A 19,525-nucleotide genomic window follows, 5' to 3' on the forward strand; every position below is an offset into this window, starting at 1 on the left:
TGAAAATGGGGTGGCAGAACGCAGAAATGGGGTTTTGCAAACCATGATGCGTTGCCTCCTTGAAGATGCTAACCTTAGTCTTCCATACTGGGGTGAAGCTATCAAATATGCTAACCATATCGTCAACCGTACTTGGAGTAGTGTGATAAATCAGACCCCTTATTTCATGTTGTATGGACACAAGCCTGATCTCTCACATCTCCATATTTTTGGTTCCTATGCTATGGTGAATATTCCTTTAGCCCAAAGAAAGAAAGGGGGTCCTGCAGCAAAAAGGATGAGATTTATGGGCATTGATGATAATTCAAAATGGAGCAAATACATTGACTCTCATCATGTTATTGTGGTTTCACAATCTGCTACTTTTGAGGAAGATGCGGACTGGTCCAGGATTCATTCTAACGATCCTGGAGTTTATTTTCCTAGAGATGATGTTGCTGATGCCACGCAACCTGATCAAGAATCACAGGAGAATGTTCCTTCCACGAGTTCTTCTCAACCTACTGTTCCGTCTTCGCAAGCCGCCGATGTTGCTGCTGGCGACGATGATGAAGACGAGGACGACACAGAAGAAGAATGGACGGTTGGCCCGAGACGTTCCAAGAGGTCCACAAAGGGAATCCCTCCAAAACGGTATTCGTGGCAAGTAACAAAAACACCTGTACCTTTGATTTGTAATGTTACACTTCCACCTGAGAAGTTCACACAGATCAAACATCTCCCTGAATCAGAACAGGATAAATGGTTTGAGGCAATGCAGGCTGAAATGGACAGTCTAAAGAAACTTCAAGTGTTTACGCCTGCAAGCCCTCCAGCAAACAAGAAAGTTATTGGTACTCGATGGGTCTACAGGATCAAAAAGAAGCCGAATGGTGAGTCGCTGTACAAGGCCAGACTTGTAGCCCAGGGTTTCGCTCAACGTTATCCTGAGGACTATACAAATACCTATTCACCCACAGTGCGGACGGAGAGTGTGAAAATCGCCTTAGCCACTGCAACTATCCTTGGCCTAGAAGTTTTCCAGTTTGATGTTGAAACAGCTTATCTACACGCTGATCTTGATGAAGAAATTTATGTCAAAGGTCCTCCAGGTTTCCGACAGCAAGAAGGGGATACTTGGTTTCTACACAAAAGTCTTTATGGTCTGAAACAGTCTGGTTTAATGTGGCATTTATGTCTTTCTGACAAACTAAATTCAATGGGCTTTATTAAGTCCGAAACAGATGAATGCGTGTTTACAAAAAGATCTGATAATAGGTATGAGATAATTCTTGTTTATGTTGATGATATTGTTTATATTGGTCCAAATAAGCAGATGAGTGAATGTTTTGCTAAAGCTTTACAACAGTTTTTCACATTGAGGTCTTTAGGACATATTAACACTTATTTAGGTGTTCAAGTTACCAAAACTCAGAAGGGGTTCATTCTTACACAGGAAGATAAGATTGAACAACTATTGCATCATTGCAACATGAAGGATGCTAAACCTGTGAGTATACCCATGCAAACTGATTTTCACAACTTGACACATGAACCGAGTCCTGAGTTCGAGGATTAAACACTTTATCGCTCAGTCATTGGGTCGCTGCTATATATTAGTAGTTGGACTAGACCTGACATTGCACTTAGTGTTAATCTCCTATCACGACATGTAGGAAAGGCAAAACAGTTTCATTGGACATGTGTTAAGAAATTATTGAGATATCTAAAACACACAAAAGACATGAAGTTGTTGTTAGAACCCACACATACTGACTATGCGGAGTTATGTTGTTATGCAGATTCCGATTGGGCAAGTGATAAGAAATCACGTAAAAGCACTTCAGGTTATATGATGTTTTTGAATGGATGTCCTGTTTACTGGCATGTGCGTAAACAGAATTTTGTTTCTTGTTCTTCTACAGAAGCTGAGTATGCTTGTTTTTCAGATGCATGTAATTCTCTAACGTGGTTTGATGCCTTAGTCACAGATATCTGGACACCTCCGATTCGACCAATCACTGTGATGGAGGACAACGAATCTGTGGTCTATATATCTGAGAATCGCTTTACAGGTTCCAGGTCTAGACACATTGACATCCGTTACCAAAATATAAGACAAGCAGTTAAACAAGGTTTTGTCAAATTGCAGTGTGTGCCTACACATGACCAAATTGCTGATATGCTGAACAAACCACTTCCTACAGCCCAACACGAGTATCTGCGCAAGAAGATATGTCTTATCTGATTTTCTGCTTCGCTGACAAAAGAAGGGGATGTCACTGCGTGTTTTTTAGTTTTGCCAGCTTCGCTCATTCCTAAGTGTACATCTCTTTCTGCTCTGCAACTGTATATTATCTTATCTTGTAACCATAGTGACTCCAGCTATGTCCAGCCAATGTTTTGGTTTTAAACTGCTTTGTGCGCAGGTCTGAAAAAGTTCACAGTTTCAGTTTTACCTTTTTCTCCTTCTGCCTGATGAAAGAATGTGGTCAGTCTAGGTCTTTTGTTTTCTCATTAAAAGTTTTACTATAGAATATGTCTTGGTTTTCTTTTCTTTGATATTGACCATGCAAATGAACCACGGTCCATCCACCTCTGGTCGGACTGTTAATTGTTCCGCGACACCGCCAAACTGCCAACCTTCTGATCGACAAGCTCAGCGTCCTAACCCACTGAGCCACTGCATCCAATATTGATATAGGGCAGGCTATTGATATAGGCCAGGCTATTTTTTATCTCTCTTATACCAAAGGGAATCAAGGCAGGGTCTCTTTAAGCTCCCATCTATTGTAATATAACCCTTCTTGAGTTTGGTTCATATGTGCTAACAGCCATTGCATTCCTTCTTCAAATTCATCTGTGTGATTCTCCATAGTATTTTATGCACTTATTGTTGCCCCTCCCCCAATACACACAGGCAATGTAAGAGGAAAAAGAAAGGAATCGTTCCAATTAAGTATTTTACTTGGTCATATTTTTGCTTATTGTAGAAATTCTAAAACATGGCTCCAAAATTTTATTGGTTCTAGGGCTTGCACTCTATTTATTCTCATACTCTTTCTGATATCAGAGACTCTTAAAAATGCATATCAAGCTGATAAACATTTCTTTATATCTTTAATATTTCTTTATATATTTCTTTAAAATATTATCTCAGATATGCAGTGTACTTTCCTAAATGTATAATATAAACACCAGTACCAAAACCTTTCAAAGATATTGTAACTATTACATTTAACAGGGTTTAATTCCTTTGACGGATAGTATCATCTATACAATACAATTCATGTTAGAAGGATATATTATAAATTGATTAGCATATGGTTTTCCAGAATGTATGCCGTCCATGAGAAAGCATTCATTAAAAGCCAGAATTAGAAGAGCTATGCTAACTGCTGTCTCTTAACTTGAAAAAAAACCCACCTAGTCATGTTTCTGCAGTCTTTCAAGTGTAAGGAATGAATGTAGTTGACATTTATTTTGTCCAGCTTCTACATAACTTGCACTTTTTTGCTTATTCTGAGGAAAAAAATGTTCTAAAACCTTGCAGGTGTTCCTTTGAAAATTGTAGACATATCCAGGCACAATGAGCATATGCTGGCATCAACTCCCCTCTGCCCTGTGCGTGCCCACAGAGAGGGCCTCCTCAGGGTGCCTCCGGTCAGGGAATGTCGACTGGTGGCCCCCAGGGGGAGGGCCTTCTCTGTGGGTGCTCTGGTGTTATGGAACCAACTGCCGGTTGAGCTCCGGATGGCATCGGACCTTCGCTCCTTCCGGCGCGGGCTGAAGACCCACTTATTTGAACTAGCTGGTCTGGCCTGATGGGGAATATTAGGGTTTTTTAATGGGTCTTTTATTGTTTTTATTGTTATTGTAATTTTTAATTGGGCATTTGTTTAATTTCTTTTTAATTTTTGTATTGTTATTTATATATGCCCTGTTAACCGCCCATTCTTCATATGTTTTTGTTTCCAGTCCCTTAATCATCTTAGTTGTTCTTCTTTACACTTTTCCAAAGTCTCAACGTCTCTTTTGTAATGTGGTGACCAAAACTGGATGCAGTATTCCAGTGTGGTTGTACTAAGGCTTTATAAAGCATTACTAATACCTCACATGATTTTGATTCTATGTCTCTGTTTATACAAGCAAGGATTTTTATTAGCTTTTTTGGCTGCTGCTGCACACTGCTAACTCATGTTTAAGTGATCGTCCACTAAGATTTTTTAATGCTGTGGCAGATTAGTGTTCTCTATATGGCTGAGTTGACTTTGCATTTGTTTTATGGGGTTTTTTTTGTTTATTTTTAAAGAATAGGTGTAGAAGTGCATTAGTGCATTTCACTCATATAAACAGAAAGATAAATACAGATGCAAAAAAAATGTAATGTTGATTTGATTAGTTTGTTGATGATTTGTTTGTGTGAGTTTGTGTTTACTCTTATAACGTGGCTGTTGACCTTTCAGGAATAAATAAAAGTGAAAATATACTAGCCTGGATTGATTCCTGATTATAGGCATGCATTTTGAATTTAATGCTATTATTATATGTTAATTCCTTTCGTGGAAGTTAGCAGCAGAAAGGTTTGGTTTTTTTTACAGGTAGCAGTCACCTCTGTATGCAAGATTGTTTTTGATGGGGCTTTGCCAAGTAGGTAGGAAAAAAAGGAGTGGGAGTACATGCTGAATTTGTTGCTTGAAACTGCTAGGAAGTGAGCACAGTATCAACAGAAAAATTCAATAAGAGGTTTTTTTTGAAAAAAGGAAAACATTAAAACATTATGTCTATCTACATGGCTTGTTTATCTACAGGTTGGGAGAGATGTTAAATGAAAGGAATTTTAAACCACTTATCTTTTTGCCCTGTTAATATGTTGTCTCAGTGCCTCAGGGTTATTTAAAAATAGAAAAGGTTGTGTTGAAGTCAAGAAGAGTTCCAATAATTGATTCTAATAAAAACTAACCGATTTTTCAGTTAGGGAGAGAACAGCAGAACTACTATTGTTGCCTAAGGGGAATTTATTTTATTATTTTCTAACTGTTTTAAAAATTACATCTTTGGCCAGTTTTGTGCGTGTTGATGGATGTACCAGCCACATGGATTGCAATTCCATCTATTTTTGTGGTCCTTCAGTACCAAACCTGATAGTGAATTTGTTCCAAGATGGCATTCGTTCATATGAGCAGAATGCTAAAATGTTTTGAGCTTTGTTCCGTTCAAATGCAGAATACTTCAGCTGTTCTATTCGTTCAACTTTTTTTTTCCCATGAACACACTTCCTTACAAGAAAAGATCATATGCTAAAAGAAACTAAAGTAGATATACATTCTGTTTTACTGCGCCAAGGCTAATGATGCTAAAGAATACTTTTCCAAATGTTTTTGTTGTTATTATTTCACAGAATAACAGCTTCCTTCTAATGCTGAATGAAGAAAATTTGAAAGTGGAATTTGGCTCTAAATTAATAAATCCCTCTGAGAAACAGCTCTCTCATTTCCAGGGATAGAAGATTATGCTTGACCTTTGGCACAAAAAAGTGTAATGCTATGAGAATATTTTTCTTTTCTTTTCCGTTCAGTCATGTTATATAAATTTAATAAAATAAATAAATAAATAAATGTCCGATTCTTGGAGAATGGCCTGCACAAGTCCCTGAAGTTTTCTCGGCAAGGTTTTTCAATTTTATTTATTTATTGTTTTGTAAGTAGTACGCTGAAACTTTTTGTAAATTGCCCAAGTTATGGAAAAAGGAAAGGACATCTGTTTTGAATACCTTGGAAGTTCTAAATATGGAAATTATATTGTCCAATTTGTAGATATTTATTCTAATTAATTTTATGAGTTAGACATTTAACAGCCTGGGGGAGACATCCGGCCCATAAATTGTCCCACTCCGGCCAGCGTCAGGAAAAAGCAGGAAGTTGTCAGCAGCCAGGAACAGGGCATCAGTGGCAGGGGCAGAGTGGCATCAATAGGAGTAGGGGTGAGGAGCAGGTCAGCAGTAGGGGGCCAGAGAAGCAGCAGCCCTCCACAACAATTGCCCCCCTCCTTTACTTTTAAAAATAAATTCCATGTTTTCCATCCTTTAGCTAGCCTTAAATTATTAATTAGGGAAGGTCATTGAATAAGTACTTTGACCACCACGTGATTAAAATGATTTTTGTGTGTGTGTCAAGATTAAATATTTAAAATGGTAGCAGCTTTTATTGAGAATAAGGTCCGAAGTGAATGCCTTAGGCAAGAAATTAATTGTATACAGCCTAATAAAAGGCCATGTATTCGGCTTAAGGATTCAAAAGAACAAGGTGGCTGAGCAGTTCTGAATTTCAGATGATGCTATCGTGCCAGCTGTCTAATATGGATTTCAGAATGGTTTATATTTCTTATGGTTCCATCACTTCTATGGAACTGGCAAGACTTCCAGAGGGGTTACATAGATGTTCCATTACTATATTCTCAGCAAATCTAATACAGCTTTCCTCACTGCAAAGATACAGTGGGGAATAATCTTAGTCTTACTTTCAAGGGAATATTAGAGCCTCCTCAGAACAAAACTGGAATAGGAAACATTGAACGTTTCCAGAAAAGGAAAGATGCATGTAATTTTCCCAAGATGTAATAATCCCTCCAGTTATTTGGAAGAGCGCAGGTGACCTTCTGGAAAGCTGGTCAGTGTAGAAGAAATGGGCTGATTATTTTCCCGTGTTTTATGGGGAAGTTTGAGGCTGGAATTATTACAGAAGATGCATGGGAAGCAAGCTGCTTTCACCTTTAAATTCTCTACATTAGGAATAGTAGATAACTGTAGACCAAAAAACCCCTTCTTTTGGCTGAACATCTGATGGGATCACTTAAGATATTGATATACAAATAGTATCTTCAAGATGATTCTTTCCTCCCCTCAGAATTAAACTCTGGATTGTTTCTCCACAAACATCTCCCCATTGAAGTTATCCCTGCGTGGTATACAGTATATGTATGTATAAGGTCCCATTCCCCTTACTGGAGAATATCTAGATATATTGCCACTATTAGCCAACATGGGAAAGATGTATAAGGGAAATCCAGTCATTTGTGATTATGTGGATTTATTTTTAATTTGTTGGAATAATGCCATCTTTCTTGCCTTAGAAATTACATGCTTGCAAGTGGTATTGAGAACTATTGTTTTTCTGCTTGGATACTTCCATTTAGTGTGATTCATCAGGCTTTGTTGAGCAAGATATGTGCTGTAAAGGCTTTTTGAACTACAAGATTTCTCTCCCGATTCTTTTTGCTTTGATTGCTAAGATACAAGATGCAGTGCTTTTTTTGTAAAAAAGAAAAAAGAAAAAAAGGTGCCGGAACTCACACACGTCATACAACCCGCCTTGCTTACCCTACAAGGTTCCATCCAAAAAAAGGTGCCAGAACTCCATTCTGGGCATTCTATGACAAAAAAACCCTGGCAAGATGTCTCAGAAGGACAGGCCACCTAACCCTCAGCAGGTAAGATGTGTTGAGGGTGGAATAATCTTTGGTTGAAGGCAGAGAGCTAAGGAGAAAATTGGAAAAAAAATAAAAGCAGTCATTGGAAAAATAAACATGGTAAAGCAATAAACATTCCTGCAATTCAGTATTGAGCTATAAATCCTGGGGCAGAACTCAAATGCTGGCACTGACTTTGAAGAACCGGCTCCAGTAAAACCTGTGGAATATCAGCCTCAGGGGCACAAAACCAAGAATCATCTGAGGCTGATCAAACACAGGCATCACCTGAGCAGCTGGATCATCAGATGGCAATAATGTCAGGCCTCCCAGCCCCCAACCCCACCCCACCTCCCAACCCCAGCAAGCAGAACAAAGAGCAAAGACATTGTATGAGGCTCCTTGCCAAGCAAGGGAATAAATCCCTTGATCAAAGACAATTGGCTGCAGCCTGATCCATGAGACCTGGAGTCCTGATCCATGAGTCTTCCTTGGAATCAACTGTATGATATCCAGCATTTGTGTGATATTGCTGTGGATTAGGTTCATGAAATTTTGACCACCATGACACGACTCTTGGAAATTGATCTAGATTTTGAGTCTTCTTCTGCATGCTCCTGTTAAAAACAGAACCATTTAAGAAAGCTTCTTTTTCAAAGATTTTGTTTTGATTTGTATTCCTTGTCTGCTGTTATTTCCTCAGCCTTCAGTAAACTGCTAATTTACATAGCAGCTATTTATGAGTGTGTAAATGAGACAATAAGTACATATATAGAGATGATACAGGGATAACTAAATTGTAATGTCTCATTTATTTCTTAATGAACACGTTTTCCAAGCTGGACTAAGTATAATAGTATCTCAGTGGAGGATATGTATAGGAGATGATCAGAGTGAACCCAAGGATGGGGTCAAACGTGTCATCAGACTTGAGTCCCTTCACTCCCATAAGAGATCTAAGTCCAGCCCATCTTGAATTCCATTGACTCTTATCTACCGCCAATTTGCTTTGACTGTTAGTAGTTCAGATTCTTGCAAAGCTTGCAATAAACCTTTGTATTCATTTGAACTGCCTAGACTTCCTGATTTTCCCGTGCTTGGCAATATGTTTATTAAAAAGAGAAAATATCTCAGATTACATGTGCCCCTCGTTTTCTTTTAAGATTCAGATGTCTTAATTACAGATCATTAACTTTGGGTCAGATCTTTCTTTTGCCTAAGATAAAGAGTATTTTAGCATCGTAATAAATGATGCAATTTATGTATCATTCTTGGAATCTAATGGCTAAGCAAAGGTGTTACATCTGTAATTGAATTCCTACTGGCTTCAAAGTAAATGTCAAATACTGAATCGAACTCATTCCTTTTGAGGTTAATTTTCTGGAGAGTACTGTTCAGAATGACACTCTCTGTAATCTTAGTTGGGATTTTGAATTAAAAATGGCAGCCCTTTTAGTCAGGTATCATTTTTTTCAGGGATCTTTGAAAGTAATTGAAATTACTACCCAGAGTTCTGAAGGGAAGAAACAATTGATGAACTGTCAGTCACAAGTGAAGAATGCCAGTTAAGGAAAGGCTGGTCCAGAGACAGGATCATAGGTAAGAAGAAACAGGTCATGTTGCTCCCAGAGTTGGCTCGAACTATAAAAAGGTTGGCAAATAAACTTAACAATAACAATAATGATAATGTATTTCATAATTAATCTTCCCTATTCCATATAATTCTCTAAACTAAAGGAGGACTTGAGGCCCCAGAATCCAAAGCTTGAAAAAATTGGTGCAGCCTCAGATGTTTTCTTGATTTGTAATTTTAAATGCAATAGAAAAGTATCACTGGAAAATACTTGCAATAAACTATGATTAATGTCTATGGAGATTCTCAGTCATCTGAGTCATGGTTGTCCCAAAGGTGCTTTTTCAAAAGGCAACTGGACTTTCTTTGTTTTTGTTTTAAGACAGTTTGCTTCTCATCCAAGAAGCTTCTTCAGTTCTGTCAGATGAGAAGTGAAACGTCTTCAAGCAAAACAAAGAAAATCCAGTTGCCTTTTGAAAAAGCACCTTTTGGACAAACTATGATTAAGTTGCAATCAAGAAGAATGTGCACTGGAGAATATTAAGACTAGGGTGGCATTTTGGTTCTTATCAAGCTGACCTAAAGCCATGCCTCTTTGTCTCTCATTTCCTTCCCTTACCCATTTCTATTTTTAGCACTGCATTCTGGGTATGGCTTTAATTTTTGCTAGATTATCTTTTAGAAATAAATCACAAATTGAATTTACCTAGTTAAGAAGAAGTGCTTGACACATCAGATGGCAATAGCAAAGGCTGAAGAAATAACAGAATTTAAGTAATGTTGATGGATACTGGGGAGTTACTGTGTAGCATTGTTTCCTGGCTAAATCAAAATTATCTGATCAGATCAATAAATCAACAATAGTGCTTTGATGTTCCAGTAGCTTTGTGATTGTACATTTCTACCCTTTGATGAATGCAGAACTGTCAGTAACAGGAATTCCTTGTGAAAATAGGCCCAGCTTTTGCTTTAAGCCTCCCTTTGTGAGAAACGCCATGTTGTGTAATTTTAAATGCCACTATTTTTCTATGGTTCTACATTTCAATAAAAACATCACTGAGAGCTGCATGAGACCAAGAAATAAATGATATGGAAAACCAAAACTACTTTTACTAACATGGACTACAGTTAAAAGTAGGATTGTACTTTTTCTCCCCTCCCTCTTGTACTAATGTCAATTAATGGGTGGGGTTCTGAGATGTTTAAACCATGCTTTCCTCCTTGTTGTTTTGATAATGTAGCTCTCCTAGCTCCATCAAGGTCATACAATCATAGGGTTAGAAGAAACCTTTGAGGTTTTCTCAAAGCTCAGAGCAAAAATCCTTATAACATACTGTAGAAATACATATTGCATATGACATTGCTTATCATCTAACAAAAAAGTTCTTAGGAAGATCTGGGCCTAGACAGGCACATATGACTATAAAATATAAGATGCTATATGCCTTAAGCCTACTGCTGCATTGTTCTTTATATATCGATTGGAAAGTCCTGCAGAATGAACTCGCAGCTATTCAAAGGAAAGATCAGGACTTTCCAGTGATTGGGAAGTAGAAGCTTTGTGGAAAATTTATAATCTTGTTTTGAGGCTCTACAGATCTAACAAGCAGATTAGGCTTTCAGGATAAACAACTATCTCGGTCTTGAAGCCATGTTTATTTTCATTAAAATTCTAGCTGGTGTCAAGACTCTTTCAGAACGTTAAAAGAAAACAAAAAATATTTTCCAAATAATTTTAGTATAAATTGGAAGTGGGTAAATTGAACTTGTGTACTTCAAAGCAAAGAAAGCGTTTTATGAGATGTATTTTGCAGATGGAAAATATCAATATTTTTTTTCATTTGGGCTGCTCAATAGATAATGTACTCTGTTTTTATATGTGGATATAGATATAATATCGTTCATCGACTCTTGCAATTAAAGCCTGGTCAAAACTAGTAATTAAGAGTGTGGACAAAAAGGGGAAAAAAGACAATAAAATCACTCTGACTTCTGTCATCAACAAATTATTTATTGAATATTTCATCACAGACAATTGTAATACTTTTGACATGTTATTTAGTTCATAATTCTTCTTGGTTTTAAATCTAGGCTAGTATCATTGACTGTGGGTTCCATTTCTCCCATTTAAGTCTTTCTCTTCTTGTGACACCCCCTCCACTTTTTTTTTTTAGAAGATGGACAGTTTTTCTAAAACTGGAAAGGGGTGATTTTCTCCCCATTAACTGTTTGCTTCTATTGCTGCTAAGCTCTTCATTTTATTTATTTATTTGTTAAATTTATATGTCACCCATCTTGGGGTTCAAGGCACCTTAATTATCAGTTCTCCATTTTATAGAAATTTGAAATGATATTTTGCAACATTGTTCCACCATTAATTATAAATGATATATTTTTAAAGAAGAAAACAATCCCAGATCATTTAGTTTATGCCATTTTAGTAGAAAGCAACTGGGGGTAACTTGCATTTCCAGCAAAGTTTCAGTTCATTGGTAGCCAGAATAAATGGATCACCCACAATTGCTCCAGATAATTGCTTCCTATGAGAAAACCACATGATTGTTCATTCTGGAAGTTTCAGACTTCTAGAAGTCCAGGGAATAGCCAATTTACTCAACCCACAATTGGCACCTTCCAAAAGACACCTGTATCGCATACCGTATATACTTGAGTATAAGCCGAATTTTTCAGCCCACTTTTTGGGCTGAAAAAATCCACTTCGGCTTATACTCCAGTGAACAACAAAAAGAGAATTTACCGAGGACTTGTGCGTGGCCGAGGCTTCGGTGCTTCCCTCCAGAGGAAGAAGGCGCTGGATGCGGCCGGCTCCGTGGGGAAGGGGGAGCGGCGGTGGGGGCGACGGAAAAGCCGCAAAAACGGTAGGAGAGATGCTGACTCGCGGTGGCCTCGGAGGAGGCGGAAGGGGAGGAGGGAGGGAAGGGTGACCGGGTGGGGGAGGGGGGGTTGAGCCAGAAGGAAAAGGGAAACTCATCCCGCAGAGCAGTTGCGAAAAGAGGGAGGAGATAAGCCAGCCCGGTACCTGGATCCACTTCCTGTGTCTCCTCCGCTCTGCCATGATGTCCCCGTTTTGGTCTCCTGGTGACGTGGGGCTGAGCCGGAAAAGGGGGAGGGGGAGACTGAGGAAGGGAGGGAGGAAGGAAGGAAGAGAGAGAGACGGAGCCAGCGTCAGCCAGCGGGCTCACGAAGGGCAGCAACCTCGCGAGAGGCCACGCGCAAGCCATTAGGACCCGCGCGAGCCCTTGGGGAGGCAGGGCGGGAGCACAGTCCGGCCGCTGGGCTTCCTTTCCCTCTTGTCCGCATCGCTGCAAGGAATTGCGTTGTTTGGGGATGGCGACGCTTGCCCATTCACACGCTGTCCAAACGCTGGTCATTTGCTGCGGGGCTCCCGCTTGGAAGGGAAGGGAAGGGAAGATTTGTGAGGGGAAGATGCCCCATTGGGGTGGACATAAGGATTCTCCTCCTGAAAAATGTTACCCCAAGTATTCAAGCCAGTCTGTCCCAATAACCTGGGAAGCCTTTCCAAATCCCAGGCTGGTTGTAGTCAGGGTGACCTTCGCGCATCTGGAAGGCACCGAGAGAGCGTTTTTTGTTGAATTGGAGCCATGGGCTCTTGTAGGCGAAGCAAATCACAAAAGCCCCCAAATCCTTCTAAATGCAGCCCACGGGCGAGCTTCCCAAGTTGTTTTAATTTAGTTTGCACGTGGCAATAGAAATAAGCTTTTTTCCTCCTCAGTGGATCGGTGCGGTGAAGAGGCTGGGCTTCCTTTGGGGGGCCTTTCATTCGGTTTAGGTTTTAGGTTTTATTTAATTTGTATACCGCCCTTCTCCCTAGGGACTCAGGGCGGTTCACAGGGCATATATAAATAACAATACAAAAGTTTAAAAAAAGATTAAACCAATGCCCAGTTAAAACAATAATACAATTCTAAAACAACAATTTAAAACCCATAATCCCCCATCAGGCCAGACCAGCTAATTCAAATAAGTGGGTCTTCAGGCCGCGACGGAAGGTTCGGAGGTCTGATGCCATCCAGAGCTCCACCGGCAGTTGGTTCCATAATGCCGGAGCGCCCACAGAGAAGGCTCTCCCCCTGGGGGCCACCAGTCGGCATTCCCTGACTGGAGGCACCCTGAGGAGGCCCTCTCTGTGGGAATGCACAGGGCGGAGGGGAGTTGACGCCGGCAAGGGGGAAGGGGAACTCTCTGCTTTTGTGTGTGTGTGTGTGTGTGTGTGTGTGTGTGTGTGTGTTTGTGTGTGGCCCATCTGCAAAGCTGCCGAGGAAGGAGAAGTGGGATACTGGTTGGGTGGAGGAGGCAGTGGCGGCGGCGGAGGCGGCCGCAGCACCGGCAGCCTTCCGCTTTTGCCGCTTTTGTGTTTGTGTGTGTGTGTGTGTGTGGCCCATCTGCAAAGCTGCCGAGGAAGGAGAAGTGGAGGAGGCAGTGACGGCGGCAGAGGCGGCCGCAGCACCGGCAGCCTTCCGCTTTTGCCGCTTTTGTGTGTGCGTGTGAGTGTGTGTGTGTGTGTGTGTGTGTGGCCCATCTGCAAAGCTGCCGAGGAAGGAGAAGTGGAGGAGGCAGTGGCAGCGGCGGAGGCGGCCGCAGCACCGGCAGCCTTCCACTTTTGCCGCTTTTGTGTGCGTGTGTGTGTGTGTGTGTGTGGCCCATCTGCAAAGCTGCCGAGGAAGGAGAAGTGGAGGAGGCAATGGTGGTGGCGGAGGCGGCCGCAGCACCGGCAGCCTTCCGCTTTTGCCGCTTTTGTGTGTGCGTGTGTGTGTGTGTGTGGCCCATCTGCAAAGCTGCCGAGGAAGGAGAAGTGGAGGAGGCAGTGGCGGCGGCGGAGGTGGCCGCAGCACCGGCAGCCTTCCACTTTTGCCGCTTTTGTGTGCGTGTGTGTGTGTGTGTGTGTGGCCCATCTGCAAAGCTGCCGAGGAAGGAGAAGTGGAGGTGGCAGTGGCGGCGGCGGAGGCGGCCGCAGCACCGGCAGCCTTCCGCTTTTGCCGCTTTTGTGTGTGCGTGCGTGTGTGTGTGTGTGTGGCCCATCTGCAAAGCTGCCGAGGAAGGAGAAGTGGAGGAGGCAGTGGCGGCGGCGGAGGCGGCCGCAGCACCGGCAGCCTTCCGCTTTTGCCGCTTTTGTGTGTGTGTGTGTGTGTGTGTGTGTGTGGCCCATCTGCAAAGCTGCCGAGGAAGGAGAAGCGGGATACTGGTTGGGTGGGGGAGCGGCAAAAGCGGGGGGGAGAGAGAAACGGCTCCGCCTTTGGTTCCCCCTCCTAAAGCACAGGGGCGCTAGAGAAAGTTTGGAGTTGGGTAAGGAAGCGCAAAATTCAGGAAGGAAAGTGGGGCGGCGGGCGAACGGGAGACGTGCCGACGTTTGGGGAGGTGCGTGCCGGGGAAAAGGCCAGGAGAGGAGGGGGTCCGGGCTGGGGGGGGAGGGATGGGGTGGGGGAGAAGGAGGCTTCCCGGGCTGGGGGGGGCAAAGCAGAAGCGAGGGATCACGACTCCACCTGCTTGGCTGCTGCCGCCGCCTCCTCCTCCTCCGCCGCCTCTGTCTCTGCCGCTGCTAGGAAGGCTGCCGGTGCTGCGGCCGCCGCCGCCGCCGCCACTGCCTCCTCCACCCAACCAGTATCCCGCTTCTCCTTCCTCGGCAGCTTTGCAGATGGGACACACACACACACACACACACACACACAAAAGCGGCAAAAGCGGCAAAAGCGGAAGGCTGCCGGTGCTGTGGCCGCCTCCGCCGCCACCACTGCCTCCTCCACCCAACCAGTATCCCGCTTCTCCTTCCTCGGCAGCTTTGCAGATGGGCCACACACACACACACACACACACACACACACACAAAAGCAGAGAGTTCCCCTTCCCCCTTGTACAGGAATGAAAGGCCCCCCGAAGGAAGCCCAGCCTCTTCACCGCACCGATCCGCTGAGGAGGAAAAAAGCTTATTTCTATTGCCACGTGCAAACTAAATTAAAACAACTTGGGAAGCTCGCCCATGGGCTGCATTTAGAAGGATTTGGGGGCTTTTGTGATTTGCTTCGCCTACAAGTGCCTTAACCACGACTAGCCCATGGCTCCAATTCAACAAAAAACGCTCTCTCGGTGCCTTCCAGATGCGCGAAGGTCACCCTGACTACAACCAGCCTGGGATTTGGAAAGGCTTCCCAGGTTATTGGGACAGACTGGCTTGAATACTTGGGGTAACATTTTTCAGGAGGAGGATCCTTATGTCCACCCCGATGGGGCATCTTCCCCTCACAAATCTTCCCTTCCCTTCCCTTCCAAGCGGGAGCCCCGCAGCAAATGACCAGCGTTTGGACAGCGTGTGAATGGGCGAGCGTCGCCATCCCCAAACAACGCAATTCCTTGCAGCGATGCGGACAAGAGGGAAAGGAAGCCCAGCGGCTGGACTGTGCTCCCGCCCTGCCTCCCCAAGGGCTCGCGCGTGTCCCAATGGCTTGCGCGTGGCCTCTTGCGAGGTTGCTGCCCCTCGTGAGCCCGCTGGCTGACGCTGGCTCCGTCTCTCTCTCTCTCTTCCTTCCTCCCTCCCTCCCTCAGTCTCCCCCTCTCCCTTTTCCGGCTCAGCCCCACGTCACCAGGAGACCAAAACGGGGACATCATTGCAGAGCGGAGAATATACTGATAATATATTGTTTTTGTTGACCTTCTTTTCCACATGTCTCAATTAAAGCAATTTTATTGTTATCTACCTGTATTTTTATTTTTGAAATTTACCGTGAGCTGCTGCATTTCCCAGCCTCGGCTTATGCTCGAGTCAATAACTTTTTCCAGTTTTTTTGGGTAAAATTAGGGGTCTCGGCTTATACTCGAGTCGGCTTATACTCAAGTATATACGGTACCTTTTTTTCTAATCATTTTTGGAAGCTGCTTGATAACTGCTTTTCAGCTATTAGGAATGTTTGGATACACATGTTTCCTTTAAATCCTTAGTGAAAGAAGGTTTAAATACAAATTTAAGGATCTTTTAAAAATGTGGAATAAACAGCAAAAGAATGATTAAAACTTTGATTTTGGATAGACTAAGGATCCAGATAAATTTGTAATAAGATTTAGAATTATAAGAAACATTCCTGTGGAAAAATGCTTTTATTTTGATTTTTTTTAAAGTGGTATGATAGAACTTTGAAGCTTGGACACTAGATGGAACTAGAAGAAACTCAAGGTTAGAAGAACACTTACATTTTGCTTACCAGTATAGCAGACATGTCAAACACAAGGCCCGGGGACCAGATGCGGCCTGCAAAGTGGTTTCATGTGGCCCGTGAAGCCATCCTGGAAACAGTGAGGGAATGGCCCCCACTGTCTTGGCCCCAGCCCAGGCAAAGATTTTGTGGTGGTCATTTATGCTGAAATACATTCAGTCTTAGCTCCACAAGGCCATCTGGAAACAGCGAGGGACTGACCTGTGCCATGTCGTCACTGCCCCCTTGGCGCATGCTGGGGAGGTATCACCCTTTGTGAGGAATGAAGAAATGCACCATTGCCTGGAAGTGGCCAGCACATGGCCCTGCCTACTTCGGGCAGGCTAGGGATTGGGCAGCATTGTGCTTCTCTTCAGCTCAGCCTCTTGGCACTGTGAGTAAAGCACCCCGCTACCTGCCAAAACCAGGCAAGCTAGGGGCTGGGCAGCATTGCGCAGGTAACATCGACTCTCACGCTGCTCATGGCATCCCCTCCCATAGAACCCACCAAGCCGGATATGTAAAGTAGGCGAGGGCCATGTGCTGGCCATTTCCAGGCAATGGTGCATTTCTTCATTCCTCACGAAGGATGACACTTCCCCAGCTGTGTTTCTTGCCTGTTTTTCTCCCTCCCTCATCTGAAATATTTTCCCACCACTCTGTTCTTTGGAAGGAAGGAAAGGGAATGTCTGAGGGAAGTCCTACCTTAGTCCTGCCCTGCTGCCCTTTCACCATCACCTTGCCCCCTCCTCCTAGCCAATCCTGGAGGGGGGTCTCCCTATTGCTAAGGAAGCTTTGGATACAAAGCCAGGTCTCCTCACATGGAGAGGGAATGGGCCTCCCTCTTGATTTTGCCCTCGTACCCATCATGAGCAACCTGGCTAAGGAGAGCAAGCACAGCAGCAGCAGCCTTGAGGAGGAGGTAAATGCAGCTGGGCACCCCCTTGGCGAAGTGGGGCTGGGCTTAGTGCCGTGGGTGCTTGAGGGCTGGGCTAGGCATTTGACCTCTGCGCCACCATCCAGCCCCCCACATGGCCTGAGAGTAACAGTGAGGCTCCTCAGGTGTGCCATGCCTTGGCACTTCCCTGGTCCCACCTCCTTCTGCCAGAGACCCTCAGATCTGTCCCACTCCTGCCCAGGCCCCATAGGCACCCTTGACACAAATGATGTAGAGCTGGCCATGCCCACCCAGTAGGCCATACACACTCCAGCCACGCCCACCCAGTAGGCCATGCCCACCCTGGCCACACCCAGCCGGCCCCCCGAGGGCAACCGCAATGCTGATGCGGCCCTCAATAAAATTGAGTTTGACACCCCTGCAGTATAGACTGGAGCAGACTATTTTAACATTGGACATATTGAAGGATATTTTTGAACAATGAGACCCAGAAGCTACAATAATTTTAAAAGTGCCCATTTGTATAGATAGACTGTGCTAAAAGGTTTTATGGAAGAGAAACAAGTTTTATTATCAAGAATGAGACTGATCTGAAAGTGGATTTAAAAATGACGAGCTAAAAAAATAATACGGACATACAAAAGAAACTGGCTGATGTCTTAATAATTAAAAGGGATATACAAATAACACACTAAGAGAGTGACCTGAATAATTTACTAAACTGGCTTTACAAAAGATGATTGTTAAAGCTTTGCATTTGGCTCTCCTACTTACATAAAAAAAAAATCTTCTGAAAGTCCATCAGCCCAGCATTACAGAAAAAAATTCTTTAAAGCCTAGTCATACAGAAATTCTAAAAAAAAGCTCTTCAAAAGGCTTAGTGTTGCTCTGCATCACACCATAAATTTTAAAGTATTAAATTATTTTAAAATCTCTTGGCCATCCCACTTTCCAAATATCTTCATGCCTTCTCCACACTTTTCCTCGTACAAAAGAACAGACAGAAGATGAAATTTGTTCCTGCTGATGTCCATCAGCCTTCGCACCAACTGGAAACAAAGCATAAAATAGTCTCCCAACATGATTCCAGGCAGATTTCATTTTAACCTCTACGTGTAACCAGGGATATCCTTAGGTAAGATATAGCTTGGAACATCTGTGTCTGTGTCCATGTTGTAATCAATCATAGGCAACATGGGCTCCTCTCATTATTGAATTCCCATCAGCCACAAGATAGTATATTGACTTTATTGAATAAACATAGTCATTACAGAGTCATTATTTTATCCGGATCACAGAGAAGGATGGTTTAAACACAAAATACAAAGTAATGGGTAATCCTGTGCAGCAGTCTTGGCAATTGGATTCTCCTTACATTTCCATCATACATATCCAATTACACTATATAATTAGTACAATAAGTTCTGCTGTGCTGCTGTATTTCCATCGATTAGGATACAATAATTCATTTCATCAATAAATAATTCAACTATTATATATATATATATATATATATATATATATATATATATATATATATATATATATATATATATATATATGTCAAATGCTTGTTAACTATTTTTAGATTACCTTGCTAGGCCCCAAACATGGGACAAATCTTTATTTCCTGTGTCAGCCTAACCTGAAGGCCATCGACAGGCAGTAGTCACACCGGTGACAGCTCATATTTGTGTAAATTTTAAATTGCTAACAAAGAATTAAGGGAGACTGATATGCATTTCAAACTTATTAGTTTTCATCAGTCAGCCATACCCTTCTGAGATTCGAACCTGGGATGATTGCATATTCGGGTCTTTTCCCATGTAAGATTGAGAGTGTCTTGGCGACGTTTCGATGAGGTCCCACTCGTCATTTTCAGGATGGTGTCTTCGGCTTCGTGCTTGTGCAAGCAAAGCATGATCGGAGCTGCCGTCTCTCTATAAATAATGGTGGGGTTGTGTGGGGTGCTGGCTTTCTTGCTGTAAGCGGGTTGGTTGGCTGTGTTGATACATGTTGATTGGTTGATGGAGTTATTGTTTGCAGCTTAGCTGTTTTGTAACATCCTGTGTAGCTGAGGTGTTGGCTGTGTGCCCATTAGTCTTTTGTGTTGTAACGACATGGATAATGGGCTGTGTGATGACATCCTGAGCTCTAGTGTAGTGATATCCTGAGTTCTGTGCTGCAACATCCTGGGTGGATGGCTGTGTTGTGACATCCCGAGTTTTAGCATTGTAACTTCCTGAGTTCTGTGATGTAATGTCCCTGGGCAGAAGGCTGTGGTGTAACATCCCAGGCTTTGGTTTGGCTCCGAGTTTGCGGTCTGGCCTTGTGTTCATGGCGTGTGTCAGATTGCTTTGTGTGGGGGTCGGGGGGGTGCAGCAG

This window comes from Vipera ursinii, assembly GCF_947247035.1.
Source record: "Vipera ursinii genome assembly, chromosome: 3".
In the NCBI taxonomy this organism is placed as follows: Eukaryota; Metazoa; Chordata; class Lepidosauria; order Squamata; family Viperidae; genus Vipera; species Vipera ursinii.